This window comes from Ziziphus jujuba, chromosome 10, assembly GCF_031755915.1.
Source record: "Ziziphus jujuba cultivar Dongzao chromosome 10, ASM3175591v1".
NCBI classification, from domain to species: domain Eukaryota; kingdom Viridiplantae; phylum Streptophyta; class Magnoliopsida; order Rosales; family Rhamnaceae; genus Ziziphus; species Ziziphus jujuba.
This window is the reverse complement of record NC_083388.1, coordinates 17,729,561-17,746,390: the sequence shown is the minus strand read 5'-3', so window position 1 is coordinate 17,746,390 and position 16,830 is coordinate 17,729,561. Positions and strand designations below refer to the sequence as shown.

Sequence of the window (16,830 nt, the reverse complement as noted above, 5' to 3'; positions counted from 1 at the left end):
CTTGGGGCCCCCATCGACTATTCTTAACCTGATCAGAAGCTTATTCTCTCTAGCCTCCAGCTTCTTCTCTCTGTCTCAGTCTTAGTCTCTCTCTCTCTCTCTCTCTCTCTCTCTCTCTCTCTCTCTCTCTTTTCTTAGTTTTGGCCTTTTCTTCTTTCTTCTCGTTGATTTGGTACCCTAAATCTTGAAGGAACAAAAGAGAAAAAGCTGCTTTCAACAGACACGGTGAGTCCTCAAGTCAACCACTTTCTATTTTTATTAGATTTTTGGATAGATAAATGATGTTTTGTATGAAGCCCTCTGTTTATTCGGTTTTTTGAGTGCTTTAGTGGATAAAAGAAAGGTTTTATGAGTGCTTTCGTTTGTGGTTATGGATTGCTGCTCATCTTCTTCCCACTCATGTGATTCAAAGCCTTCAGACCTTTCTTTTATAATTAAATAAAAACTAGACCATGAGAAAGATACAAACAGGTCAATATGGAACTTCTTTCTTTTATTATTATGATTATTCATAATCAATTAATAGGTTAACAACTCAACACGATTAATTAAAGTAATCGTGTCATGTCATGTTGACATATTTATAAATAGATCGAATTAGTGTTTTAGATATCTGACATGATTAATAAACGGGTTGGATTTGGGTTACACATTTTTTACACAATTATTAAATGGGTTGACACGAATCTGACACGTGAACACGGATTGCCACTTCTGATTAGAGTTGAAGAGAGAATATAGTTGAAGTTTAATTAGGAGAGAGAAAGAATGTTTTGACAGTAGTAAACTACTTTGACAAAAAGATAGAGAGATTTAAAGGGTTCTTAAATAAGCTAATGTAAACTGTTAGATAAGATTAATTATAAAGTTAAGATTATTTGTCAAAAAACTTTGTATGGGAATCTTCCAATATATATATATAAATATAGAGTTAGATTCATATTAAGATGATCTTGTAGTTTTAATATTAATTTTTCCTTTATTAGCCCTTTGAAAATATCAAGGATTATAATTTAAAATTTAAAAATAATAAAATATGAATTTAATGACATATTAAAATTATATTTGAAAAAAATAAATCTTGTTGTATTCTAGAAATTAATAAATATGATTTTAAAACTCAACCTTGTTATGATTTAAGAATTGAAAAATGAAATCTTAACATTTGTCCTAATATTAAAGAGTATATATATACAATAATTCTTTGATCGAAAATCCTAGATGAATTTTCATCCAATGCGTATCCACTTCAAGATATGCGTGTATTTTATTTATAAATATATCCTCATTGAAGTACGCATTGTTTTGGATGAAAATTTATTATGGATTCCCAGGCCAGAGAAAAATTATATTTTAACCTGACAGGTAGAGGTGTATTCTCATATATCAAGCCAACTAAGATGTTATATATATATATATATATATATAGTAAAACCTCTATAGATGAATATTCATGGGACTATGAAAATTATTCATTTTAAGAGGTTATTCATTTATCAATAAATGAATAATTACTTGATTTATTGATAAATAAATACTTCGTAATTTGAAAAAATATAGACTAATTTTGAGAAATAATTTTACTAACCATATAATATATACTAATAAAGGAAAAATCAATAAAGCTAGATCAAATCTACAATCATGAGATTGATCACCACTCAATCAACAAATAAAGAAAAAAAAATCAATAGAAAATTTAACATACACAGTAGTTTACTAATGGAAGGAACCTATTGATAAATGCAAAGAAAAACGTTGTTAAGTTGGCTAATTATTTGACCTCTACTTATAGAAAATTACCTCTAATTGTGGATCAGTGTATCAATTGATTAATTCTTATTTCAAATCTGTTTTTTTTTTCTTGTACATATTGATAAAACAAAAATCAATTTTAGATACATATTTTGGGAAAAAAGCTAAATTAAAAAAAATATATATTAAGTAAAATTTTCTTATTATCTAGAAATGTTTATATATGTTAATTTTTTTTTACAAGTTTGATCAAATACTAAATTATATATTCAATGGGTCCTGAAGGATTTTTTTAAAAATTATTATCTTGTGCAGTTAGCAAATTTATTCATTTAGTACATTGAATTAAGTTGGGACCGTATAAATTTATTTATGTGGTTAGATTATTCATTTATTAAGGTTTTACTATATATATATATATATATATATATTTGTAAATAAGTTATGATAGTGTTATAAGAACATTAGTACTCTTACCGTAAACCAACATAAGTTAATTTGCCCTTATTATAATATTTCTTTGTCAAACTTTTATTTAATGTTATTTATTTTTTATGTCAGTATTAAGTATTTAAATATACATTTTGTAACCAAAAAACATATATTTGAGATTTTGAAAAGAATTCAAACAATTTTTTTTTTCTTACAAAAAGTACAACAATATTGTACATATATATATATATATATACACCAAATCAATTATTTTCAAATTGTTTGTATCCAATCTATGAATTTATATTTCTAAGAAAAAAAATAAGTTAAAACTATTAAAAAATTGAGGTTCTCCCATTCGAACTCGTACAAAATAAATAAATTTTCTGCTTCCAAACTCAATAAGGAGAAGCAGAATAATTAGGTATTTTGGGTTCTCCCATTTGAACTTGTAAAAAATAAATAAATGTTTTGCTTCCAAACTCAATAAGGAGACGCAAAATAATTAGGTATTTTGCATAAAAATTACAAAACTAAATCAGGTGTTTCAAATTTTGATTGTCTACGAAGGGATTGATATTTTGTTTTATTATTGAAAAGTTCTCGTTGTACTACCAAACGAATTCTATAGAATTTCATTATAAATTTATATTTTTACTCCTATTTAAAATTAATATTAAATATATTTATATTCAGAATTATAAGATTTAACATTTCAAATGTGTTCAGAAATATGTAATTGAATGTCTTAAATATATTTAGAAGTATGCGATTGAATGTTTTTAGACATGAATATCTCAGATATATCTAGAAATATGCAACTGAACATCTCAAATGCATTCAGTAGTATGCGACTAAACATCTATAGATACGAACATCTTAAATGTGTTCAGAAGTATGTGATTGAACATCTCAAATATATTTAAAAATATACTACCAAACATCTTTAAAAACATTTATAATTTTGAGACTGAATATTCCAACGAATACATCTTTCTATTATCCAAAAGTATTATAACCAGAAAGAAAATTTTGTGTAATTTCCATGATTATCATTTTCTTCTAAAAGTTATTATGAAGAATTTTTGTGGAGTAGTGCTTGATTTATAAACGATCTGTAGAAAAAAAAAATGCGTATTTTTTTGGCTTAATTAAGACTCTATTAACTATTAGTATTTTAAGTATTAGAAATATTATATAAGATTATTTTATATTTTTTTATATATTTAAATAATAGTATGTAAAGAATGATACTGTATAAAGTTCTTCTAGAATTATGAAATGAACTTTTCTTTATCATTTCAATTCAGAACATGACAAAAAACATGGGAAAGCATGTTATGAGCATAAAACTATTGACTTAAATTTTATTTGTATCCTCCCTAAAGAAATTAATTAATTAATTAATTAATTAAATATGGCAGTGATGGTCTACATAAAACAAAAAATATTGTTAAGCGTTGCATGTTGTGCTGAAAAGAAATAAAAGGAAAAAGCTGCAGGAACAAATATTGATTAGAAGGTTATTAGTTCTCTATAAATACTCAAGCATATGAAGTAAAATACAATATATTCTAAACTACGAAATGAAAGAGAAAAAGTAAATTACCAAAAAAATGAAGATGACTAAGAGCACAAACAAATTGTTTCTTAATAAATACCAATCCTAATATAAGCATCCATATTTATAGGAAATAAAATTAAATAAAAAATCTAAAAATTATATTACATTCATTTTATAACCACAAATATGAAATTTAAACATCTAAAAGCAATGTTAATTCATTGGAGAATAAATAAAATAAAATTACCTAACAATCATATTTATCCATTTAGAACTACAAATTTAGATACTAAATTTATAAAATTAACACCAATTATTTGGAAAGTAGACAAGAAATAGTAACCTCACATACTTAATAGAATGCCATAAAAATTGAAAATATTCCATAATTGCCATCTAACTTTTTTAGTGAGACTTATAGTATGTGTATATATATACATATAAATATATATATAAATTTTATGAAAGTTTCACATATGTTTTTGTAAGTGTGAAAGTAAAGTGCTACTAGCATATAGTAGATTTTTCCTTGAACTTGGTGGCTAGGTGAGTTGGGAAGAGTGTCAAAAGTACAACGCCCTTGCACTCGAACAAATTCTATTATCTTTTATATTTGTAACGTTTTTTCCTTAATTGGTTTTGAATGAATTTGCTATAAAAGTGCTTTAGTGGACCTTCAATGGCATTAATGGGCTTTCATTGGTTTTTCCCTTTTTGGAATTTGATTGGATTGATTTTTTGTAAGGAAAAAAGAAGAAAATAATAGTAATTTTGAGTTTTTGAATTATCCTCTCTCTCCCTCACGAGTTTTACTGGAAAAACTAGAGAAAATCATAGAATTTTGAATATAACATAGTAGTGTGGTAAAGTAAAGGTGCACAAAAAGTTCGACGTAAAGCTTTGGTGGTGCTATATCCGAAAGCTTCGAGATTCTGTTGTATACTGGAAGATAACTGTTGGGAGAACATATGCACCGGTAGGACGGAAATTGTCTTAAGAAAACTGTGATACTACATAGGCCTCTGACCAATTTCATCAACAAGCAGATCGAATCTAAAGACATACAGGTTTGCTCAATTGTGAATATTTTATTTACATTTATAGATCCACATGTATATATATATATTCCATATATTATTTTTTTCACAATATTTCCCTTGCTAAACTAAAGAGATGTGAGAGTTCTCTTCCTACTATGACAATTTTATGAGTCTCAAGTATCCTATAAAACTTGGAATTATTTCCACGGATAATCTACTTACAGCTTTTTGGTTTCTAATTCATCTATCAGCCACTTCATTGTATTTAAAAAGGCATTTTAGGGAAAAATTAATATAAGCCAGATCAGTGCCTAATATAATGAAGAAAAATTTATGCTGTTGTTGCTACAAGTTAACTCAGTAATTGGTGTGGGATTTGTTCCCATTTATATATATTTGGGTATACATTTTTTTAAGGAAATGGTATACTAGTTAAATTGAATTAATATATTGATACACTATAAGGGTAAAATAATATTCGCATTTTTTTACATTTTCACATGAATTAATGGTCCATATATTTGTTATTATTAATAGATTACTTTTACTTATTTGTTATTATTAATAGATTACTTTTACTTGTATAGTAGGGTAAGTTTGTTAGATATCATCATATGTTAATAATTGGGTTCAATGCACTTCCTTGTTTTGCTTAATTTCACCTGAGAAATTTTCTTTCAAGCAATTCATTTTAGCAAAATTTTGAAGGGTTAATTGCACTTAGGATCTTTATAGGATTTGTGATTTAAGCTTTTAACTTTTAAAAGTAGTTATTTAAACCCTTAATTTTTAAATTTATTGTAGTGGTCAAATCCTCAATTTTGATTAAACAAATTAATAACAGCTGATCTATTTAGAAACTTGCAATAGTGTTAAGGAAAAATGTTAAGAGTGTTGATCAATAAGGAAAAAAGAAGAATCGTTATTAATTTGTTTGGCCAAAATTGAGAATTTTACCAATCTATAACAAATTTAAAAATTGAAGGCCCCAAATCATTTTTTTTTTTTTTGAAAATTGAAGGCTTAAATAGTAAAAGCTTATAAATCAACAGTACTAAAATGAAATTAAACTTAAAAAAATAAAAAATAAAAACCGAAACAAATTAAACTTTTTATATTGACTCGTGTGAGGCAAGGTGTTAAGCCACAAAGAAATAAAGGGTGTTTGTATAATTTATTGGAAGTGGTTTTAGCTTTAAGAAGAGCTTCTAATCAAAGTAAGTAAATAATAACTTCTCATAAAGCATTTTTACAGAATATAAGCAGAAGCAAAAGTTAGCCAAGCATGGACAAAGCTATAAATTGTACTTTTTGTGTTTTCTTTTCCTGATATTTTTTGTTCATGTTTCAGGAAAATTATGTATAATTTACATTTCTTTTAATCTATACATGGGAAAATATAAAATCATATAGAAAAGAAATGCAGTGATATTGACTTAGATGTGCATGCCAAATATAAAACGATGTACAAAATATATGTTTGGTTTTGGTTGTTCCATTCAATTTAAGGTTACTTGCACTGATGGTTACTTATTAAAACCAATTTTTGCACAGTTAGCCTTGATTCGTTTTGTGATTCATAGCTACGTGCTTGATGTGAAGAATGTTGTTCTGAGCGATTTACATAAAAATATGAAATATCCTTGCTGGTTACTGTGGAAAGCTCCTAGGGATTGGTTTGTCAAGTTAAACACTGATGGCAACTTTAGGAGTAAATCTGCATTGGTTGGAGCTGGTGGAGTAATAAGAGACTCTAACGGTCATTGAATTTATTGCTTTGTTGTTAATCTTGGATGTAAGGAAAAGAAAGCAAAAGAAAATGCAAGAAACTAAAGGAAAACAAAGGAAAAATAAAAAAATAGAGAGATAGTATTTCCAAAAGATTCCTTTTTGTATAGATCAAGAACTACAACAATTACAGAGCTTCCCAGTATTTATATATTAGAGATATGAAAAAGAACTCTTCCTTACTTAATTAACATGTGGACAAGATTAACCACTATAGCAAACTAACTGAGCTAGGCGCAACTGCTTCAGTTAGATATTCAACGATTCTAAAATAGAAGTACTAACATGGCAATCAAGAAAAGTCTTCATACTCCTCTCTCAAGCTATTGTTATCTTAGTAACTTTAGCTTGATGAAAGGAAAATAATAATAATAATAATAATAAACTTTAAATGAAGAGAAACTCAGGAACTCAAAGTAACTCTGCAATACTAGATTTAGATTGCAATATAGTTACAGCCTCAATAGAATAGTATGCAGCACATCCTCACAACAAGTTATAATCACAGCAAGGTTTTCTTCATAGAAGAAGGAATATTATGGACTTTCAATTTAGTTCTTAAAAATTGAGATCTGGAAGTTCCTAAGGACCTAGTAAAAATGCCAGAAATTTGCTCTTTGGATGGAACATACCTTATCTTAACCTCACCCTTTATGACTTTGTCCCACACAAAGTGAATTTCTATCTCAATATGATTTACTAGAGCATGATGAGTAGGATTTGTAGCAAGTAATGCTGCACCAAGATTGTCACTCGAAATGATTGGTCTTGTAAACAAGAATTTAAGCTCTCTTGTGAGATTTCTTAGCCAACACAACTCAGTTGTGACATGAGCTAACGCTCTGTATTTTGCTTCAGTACTAGACCTAACAACTACATGTTAGTTTTTGGTACTCCATGAGATTAAACTTGCTCCCAAAAATATGCAATAACCACTGGTTGACTTCCTATGGGTTATTGTCCCAATTAGAATCAACAAAGGCATGGAGAACTAACTCATTTGAAGCTTGCAGTTGAAGACCAACTTATATTGTCCCTTTTAGATACATTATAATCTCTTACAAGCCTCCCAATGGACAGGAGTGGGGGAATGAAGAAATCAGCTCAATTTATTTACAGAGAAGGCAATTTCTGGTCTAGTGAGAGTCAAGTACTAAAGGCTCTAACAGTACTCCTATATAGATCTTGTTTATCAAATGGATCACTTTCATACAATGAGAGTTGCTTCCCACTTGGAGAAGACACATTTTTAGCACCTTCCATTTTAGTTTTTTTGTAATAAAACTTTAATGTACTTACTTTGAGTTAGTTGCATAGAAATCTTAAACATGTGTAACTCAACTTTAGGGAAAAAATGCAGATTTCCAAGATCCTTGAAAGAAATTTCAAAATTTAGATCCTTGATAAGTTGTGTAAGATAGTTAACTTCATTACCTGTGACAATGATATTATCTACATATACCAGTATCATAGCACAAACATTATTCGAATGAAGTATGAATAGACTTGTGTCTTCTGAGAATTTATGAACCCTTTCTTGATCAAAACACCTTTCAAATTAACAAACAAAGCTCTTGGAGTTTGCTTCAAACTATATAATGTTTTTTTTAAGTTTACAAACATATTATAGATATTGAAAGCAAACAAAACCTTCTAGTTGAGTCATATATACTGTTAAGTCTCCATTCAAGAAAGTATTATTGAAATCGAGCTATTTAATAGGCCATTCTCTTGAAAGTGCCACAGTTAGAATTAATCTTATTGTGGCATGTTTGACAACATAACTAAACATCTCAAAATAATCCAGTCCAAGTGTTTGTAAGAAGCCTTTTGCCACAAGTCTTGTTTTATATCACAGTCAACTTGAAAAAAACCCACTCATTACCTATAACATTCATATCATGAGTTAGAGGTATCTAATTCCTATGCGTTATTCTTCATTAAGGTTGAAAATTCTAGCTGCATGGCATCTCTCCACTTTCGATCAAGCAAATCACTTTTGACAAACTTTGGTTCAATAACTAAGGCTAATGAGCTTGCTGGCATAAGTTGTTTGACAGCAAGAAAAACTCTAGAAAGATTTGGTTTATGAATTCCATTTTTGGATCTAATAATCATTAGATGAGTAAATATAGAAAATTGTTAAGTCTTATTCAATGTAGAAACAGAATTTAGCAAAGCTGAATTTGAATCAACAATCAATGGAATATGAGAAACAGAAGCAGTAGGCAAAGTACTAGATGGAGAAGAAACAGAAGAAGACACAGAATGAGATGTTGATGAGGTTTTAGATGCAAACGCGTTGGAAACTGGATAACTATTTGGATTAGCTCAACTAGTAGATTCAGGAGCAATAAAAATCTTTGATGTTGGTCTTGACAAAGAAGTAAAAGGAATTAAAATAGGATTATGAAGTTAAGCAAGACTAGACAAAACTGAATTTGGTAAAGTAGAACTAGAAACTGAGATGGGATTAATGATATGTTCTGAACAAGGTGAATATGTAATTCTATTAACAATGAATAAGGATGCTAATGAGCAATTAGTTGTATCAGAGACAAGAGTTTGAGAATGAGAAAAAGGAAAACCTTGTTGAAATGGAAAGCCAAATTCATGGAATGCAACACTATTGGTTATATTAAATTTTCCATAGGAATTAAGACACTTATGGCCCTTGTGATCTAGGCTATATCCAAGAAAAACACACTTTGAGGTATGAAAATTCAATTTAGTATGTTATGACACTTTAAAAATGGAAAACATGCACAACTAAACACTTTTAAAAAATTGTAATCTGATTTTTTGTTAAAAAGAACTTGGTATGGTTAAACTTTATTCAAAACCAGAGTTGGAAGCCTATTTATCAAGAAAGAAGCATTATAAAAGGCTTCCCACCAATAGTTGAAAAACATATGAGCTTGTGATAAAAGAAATAAACCTGGTTCAACAAGATGCCTATGTTTTCGCTCTACTTTACCATTTTGAGTATGGATATAAGGATAGAGGTGTCTAAAAATGATTCCCAGTTCTAAAAGATAAGGAAGAAAAGGTTGAAACTCACCTTCCTAATCTACTTGAACAATTTTAATTTTCTTGTTAAATTGCCTTTCAACCATTGCTTGAAACTTGGAGAACATTATTAAAGCTTCAGATTTTACTCAAAAAGGATAAATCCAAACAAACAAACCGAGAATGCCACACACAGTCACTGTTAAAGCGCAACTCTAGTGACGAAACTAGCAAAAATTCTGACAAACCACTAGCTGACACGCTAGGATTGGCGTTTTGAAGTTAATGGTAGTTGTTTGGCATTTTCAGACTGATTGGCTGTTTTTGGGCTATTCTAGCTTGACTCATACCTTTCTCCCCCCATGTTGGATCCTCTAAGTTTGAATATGGGCTCTGTTTGTCAAAATTCCTTATAGTTTGAGAGATCTATTAACATCAATGAACTTTTCAACAAGCTTTCTAGCCATCGGTGACATTTTTGGGCTAAGATGAGCTTAGATTCTTGTTTTTCATTCCACAAGCTTTCCGTTACTATAAAGTTTATAAAATTGGGACGTCGTTTGATAATTTTTTCATTTTTGGGTTAATTAGTTAGATACCATATAAAATTGGATTGAGTTTGGAAAAAAAAAATTGGTCAAATTGAATAAAATTAAAGTTAAATTAGTATAATTAGATATTAATAGGACTCATTGAAGGTTCAATTTTGTAAAATTGCCCTCAGGTGAAAATTTTCAATTTTGGGTATCAGATCTTAAGTGTCACTATATATTTGGATCGTTCGATATCTAATTTATATAATTTTATAGTTGTATAAATTATTTTAAGATATTTAGTATACATCAATATTTTTGTTTTAGTTGTTGGAGCCTAAAGAATATTTTTATTATATTACAGACACTCATATTATGTCTAAAGGCAATTTTGTAGAGGAGTAGAGTGAGCATTAGTGATATATGTGAGTGATTATATTTTTTAAATGAATTTGGGTATGCTAATATATCTATATATATATATGTATATACATATGGTTTAAATATGATATATTATGATTTGATTTAACTATTTGTTTTATGTATATATGAATATTGGTCTTTACATTTATATGTTATTATTTTATGTGACTTTTGATAATATTTTTAGTGGTTTCAAATTTTAACAAGTTCATAATGAATTTGTGAATATTAATATTAAAATATTTTAGCAATTAAATCAATCTTTTAGTCATTTTAAGAAAGAATTGATTTAGAGAAAGCAGATTGGAAATTATATATTTTTAGCATGTTTAATTGTTTTATATTTTTAAGTGCTTAAAAATAGTTTATAATGATATAAATTTCATTGTGGTATTTATATTTTGGCATAAAATGATGATTAGAATTTTTAAAATATTTAAATAAATAGTTGGATTTGAATATTAAATTATATTTTATGATACAATATTGTTTGAAAAGTATGATTTTACAAAGATTGTTTTATGGATATTGTACTGTTTGTTTTAATTGATGTACCATATAGTACCAGTGTTTCAGCTCAGTATTATATTATAATACGTAGGTTTGCCATGATACCTGTAATATGTTAGGGATCATTAGGTGGACTCATCCCACAGATTCATTATTGCTACAATATTTTTCATACGCTAAGGGTCGTGAGTTAAGTTCATCCCACATGTTTTTTTCTTTTATTGTCTAGTGGTGTCCCGGGACGCCGTACACCACTTGACAATGCTAGATATATTGTATGATACATTGTTTATATTTCTGAGAATATTATCGATTTTCTAATATTTATGGTGTTATTGCACTTTTCATAATTATTTTATGAAATTATGTTTATACTATTTTATGTTCAATATTAAAATTATGTTTAAACTGATTTATAATATTTTAATAGTTATTGATTTATACTATTTAAGCACTGATTTTATGATATTGATTTGGAGTACAAGTTGGATTTTGTGAAACGATCTTTAAACAAAAAAATTTTCAAAAGAGTGGAATGAGAGGTCTTGAGAGAAATAAAATATTATTTTTTTATTGCACCATGTGTGGAATGAGAGGTCTTGAGAGAAATAAAATATTATTTTCTTATTGCACCATGTTACTCACTGAGATATCTTTATTTCATATTTTATTTATTTTTAAATTCATTCTCCTAGGTCCAGGCAATTAGCGGACGGTCTATCTCGTGTATCATTTATTATTCCGCGTTCTCCACTGCAGCAGTAGTACTTATATTTCCCTATTCTTCTTTATTTTTCTAGACTTATTTGCATCAATTATATTACATAATTTTATATGTACTCTTCAAATATTCTGACTTAAATTATGGACACAAAGTGACCCTATTATGTAGATATAATAATGACATATAGTATGACAGTAGAATATGGTTATAGTCTTATAGACTTGCATCCTGTTGTGGTTGTATTTTTATATATTGAGGTATTATTGGATTTATTTGCATGTATTGTTTATCTACGGTTTATGTAAGATTCCATTGGATATTCTCTAGGAATTGTCCAATATGACTTCACTAAGCGAGTCCACCCAAAAAATTCTAAGAGAATCCCCGGGGCGAGCTAACATCCATAGAAATCAAATTTTCAAGAAGCAAAGAAAGTGAGGTGGAAGGTTTTTTCCATAAGAAATGTGTAATTCTAAAATTACTTAGGAAACTTAAATTTATATATTTAAAGACAAATTTATCTTCAATTTTAAAACAAAAATTAATTTAATTACTTCTATCTTTTAAATTTTCCAAATACTAACTTGACAATAAGATCTCGCTTGAAAAGTGTTAAAATTTTGAAGAAAATTTATCATCAAAGAATAGTTTTTTGGAAATTATTTTATTAGAGTTTGTTTGAGCTAGTTTGAGCCAATTTGGCCAGTTATTTGGGCCTATTTGGCTAGTTGTTTTTAGAATATTTTTCTGTTTTTGAAAAAAAAAAAATTCTAAAACAGTTATAAAGCATTTGGTTGTTATTTTCTAAAAACAATTTTTGAAAATAAAAAGAATGAAAAACCAAAAATTAGGGAACAACGTTTAATTTGTTTCCCTTGTTTTAAAAACAATTTTAACACAGTAAAACGTTAGACATATGATGAATTTAGTATTATTTAACAAGATTGAGGCCTAAAATCATCTGAATGGGGTTGAGACCCATGGTCATTCAAATGAGGCCAAGCCCAGTAACACATAATGGGCCAGATGTCTAGGTTGCCTAAGTGGACTTGGGGCTAAGGACCACATGAGGAACCACTTAAATGGTCGAATACTCGATATCATCCAAACAGGCTAAGCACCCCAAACATCATAATGGGCTTGAGAACCTAGATTGCCAAACGCCACTTATTTTCCAAAACAAATAGAAAATTGTTTTTTGTTCTCTATTTTAAAAATGATGTTTCAAAAATAAAAAACCAAAAATACAATCAAATAGTAACTTTTTAGAAATCAGTTTTCTGAAATTGCTTTTTTAGTGTTTGGTAATGGAAGTTATAAGTAATTAAGTTAATTTGTATTTTAAAATTGAAGATAAGTTTATCTTTAATAAAATACATAAAACTAGTTTCTTATAAAATCTCAAAGTGACACATTTTTTTAGAGGACACACTTTCTACTTTACTTTCTCTTGTTGTGAAATTAGTTATTCTTAGGGTTCACAATTTTTAAATTCTAAAATTGGGTAAACATAGGAAATTTTCACTTTTCCAAAAATTTCAAATTCTCAATAAGTTTGATACTTTTCAATTGAGGCCTAAAAAACTAGATTTTTAGAAAATTGATTCTTATGAAACTAATTTTTAGCAAATTAATTCTATGAAATCAACTTTCTTCAAAATTTTAACACTTTGCAAAATTAATTTATACCTTGTGATACTAAAATATAGTAATCAATTATTAGTTTTACTTCTTATATCGTCTCCTCTCAAAAAATTGTATCTTTTTTTTTTTAACAAAAAAATAATTATTCAATATGGGTAAGAACCTTCTATTTTGATCCTTGTTCACCATTGATATAATATCATTTTATTCAAAAATATCAGTAAAAAAAATTATAATAAACTAAGGGAATATTTGGTATTTGGAATAAAGAATATAATAGCTATTTTATAGGATTAACAATTCCTATGTTTGGTATTTTTTTAAATTTAAAGAATATCTATTTTATATGAATACTCATTCACCTAATTCAAGGAATAGTTATTATTTTCAAAAAGTTCAAAATGATTATTCCTTTATTTTTTTGAAGGATAAATATCCTTCAAATGTAAATTGATTATTCTAAATAGATAATTCATAAAATACTATAAATTTGATGTTTCATTAATTTTTACCAAATTTTGTTTTTTTTTTTTAAAAAAAATCTTTATTAGATCATATATTAAACCTAGTTCAAAATGATAATTAAACATATGAATATGAATATCTATTCCTTTTTTCTTTTTCTCTTTTTTTTTTTTTTTGGTTAATTTCTATTAATAGGCATTCCTATTTTATAAGGAATATCATTTTTTATATCAAACGTACCATAAGTAAAAATAACAATATAATAACTACTTTTAAAGATGCATGACATGGGGATTCCATCATTATTCAAACATGAACGGATATAGACGATTTTAGTCCATTCATAATTTAACAACCCCTATCTTCTAAAATTTGTCAAAATAATGTAATAACCTTTTTATTTTTAAATAATTTATGTCATTTTGTAACATGGTGTTTTTTGTTTTTTTTCCTTCTTAATCATGTGTAATATACTTATTTATATTGCTTTTGGATTGAGGGAATACGAGAGAATATAAATTAAAGCATTTTCCCTTGTTTGGATAGTTAAAATGGATGGAAAAGAAATTAATAGAAAGGAAAGAGAGGCGATTGGTCCTTTTTATATTAACAAGTCTGTTTTCCCTTCAAAACTAAGAAGATAATAAAGGAAAAGAAGAAACTTTAATGAATTATTTCAATATCCCTAAATTACCCATTTATTATTTTCTAGTTGGTTTGTTAAAGATGTGTATTGAGGCTAATTTTGTAAACAACTCATTTTTGTTTCATTTTCTTCCCTTTTTTATTTACCAATTATCTAAACAATAATTATTAATAAATACTAGTGTTAACAGTGATAGTTAGAATTTATTAGGCATGTAAATAATTACAAAGTTAAAGAAAAAAAATATATAAACTCCCAATTGGTATTGGTTTTTGAACTAATAAGTATTTGAATTAAGCAAGTTATACACAGTTAGATTAAAAAAATCAAAACTTGTAAAAACTAAAAACCCAACAAATTATCAAACACCTTTATTTTCACTTACTAAAATTTCCTCTCAACTGTATCTTAACGAAAAAAATATCACGATTAGACTATTCCCAAAAAAAAAAAAAAATGATTAGACAATCATAAATTATTATAGTCAACTGCTCATTTTTAGCCCAATATCTATTCTGTTCTACTTCAAATACTAAAGATCAAAATTAAAGCTTCTTTAATTGCATTTTTAGAGGATAATCTAGTGATAAAGCTATTATTTTCTAATAGAGATTTCCATCACGGATATTTTAAATAAAAATAAAAATAAACTTCTTAAATTAGTGTTACTCAGAATATGTAATGAATTTTACGTATAAAATAATCATCGACAAGAAATTGGCCCGGTCACTTTTCTTTTTTTTTTCTTTTTTTTAAGATGGTTGCCATTAATCTCTTACAATTATTTTTAATAAATATAAATTTCCATAAGATATACCTGTAATTATAATAATTCTACTTTATTTTCCACCTTATACGTAGTTAATATATATATATATATATATAGTGTATATTGCTTTCTCCAAAAGTCAAAACAAAGTAAATGAAAGTGTTTACAATGCGACCAATGTTATAGTAAAATCAATAAAAATGATCTATAAAATATATAACATGGTCAATAAAATGATTAACGTTGAACCATGAAATAAGTAACAATTTAAACTTTGGAATATTATTCATTTTATGATTAAAACTTACATATCTATAAATCATATTATACATTTTATGATCCATTGTTATTGATTTTACCATAAAATCAATGTCAACATAAAAATTTCCGGAAGTAAGACTTTTACAAAGGCATGCTAATATTACTGCAAGATAACAAGAAATCATGTCATATGACTTCATATAATTCTTTTTTCCTTTTTGTATCTTTTATCATTGGTGTATGAGTGAGATCCCACTGCATATGCCTTTTTTATTATTATTATTATTATTAAATATAAGTGCTGCTTTTGATTCGTGACACACAAAATAATTCCACACTTGAAGGGGAAAAAAAAGTAACTAGATTGATAGCAAACCAAAATTGTAGAAAATAAAAATTAAGTAGTCGATAAACAAATGTGGTCACCATTTAGTAATAAAGCAATTGGAAAATGGAAAACCAACACATCGCACTACCATTACCTAGATTCACACTAAATGCAAGCACCATAGGTCATACAATGAAAATCAATTCTTAATATCAATGGGTGGACCCCAAAATTGAATTATTTTTTTTAAGGGGCAATTCATTCCACTTCCCATTCGGATTTGCCTTTATTTTGACGTGACTGATGCGAATAGTATAGCCTGTTGGAAAATTCAAAATGCATGAATACAAAATCAGCTTAATAAAATAATAATAAATATATATATATGATAAATTTCGCTATAAAATGCACTTTCGCTTTCTGACATAAACTTTTATTATTAATAATAATTGTTAAACATGGATATTCCGAAGGAATAAATGTGTTTTAAAGTAAATCTATAAGTATGGATGTCTAATGTGTTTTTATCATATAAATATTCATAAAAATAATAATTTTTAGATAAATCGCAGTCAACATTATTATATAAAAATGATAATTTTTCAAAAATAATCATCTTTGTAAACGAGCATACTATAAAAACTTAATGATGTCTACATGTATAAAAGATTTTTTAAACCAGAGGCATCCAATTGAATTTTAACCAATTTTCAATAAGCTAAACCATATTTACGCGTGTAAAATAAAGTTGGAGGTCATGAATCCCAAACAGATGAGAGGAGAAAATTCTCTCTAAATAATAATAAAAAATAATAAAAATAAAAACCCATATTAACGCGTCAATAAAATAAAAATAGGTGGACCCCAACTGCGGTCCAGTCTATTTAAAGCCCTCCATCCTTATGGGGCCCTTTCTATATATACAACCCCTTGGAGCTG

At 27.2% G+C, this 16,830-nt stretch overlaps 1 long non-coding RNA gene across 1 annotated transcript; it reads left to right on the top strand.

Moving 5' to 3' along the window:
• On the top strand, positions 1 to 11,984 carry LOC132799589 (uncharacterized). Its single transcript, XR_009634420.1, has 3 exons — positions 1 to 225; positions 4,626 to 4,818; positions 11,750 to 11,984. It is a non-coding gene; the product is annotated as an uncharacterized LOC132799589 (long non-coding RNA).
• Positions 11,985 to 16,830: the final 4,846 nt, after the last annotated feature.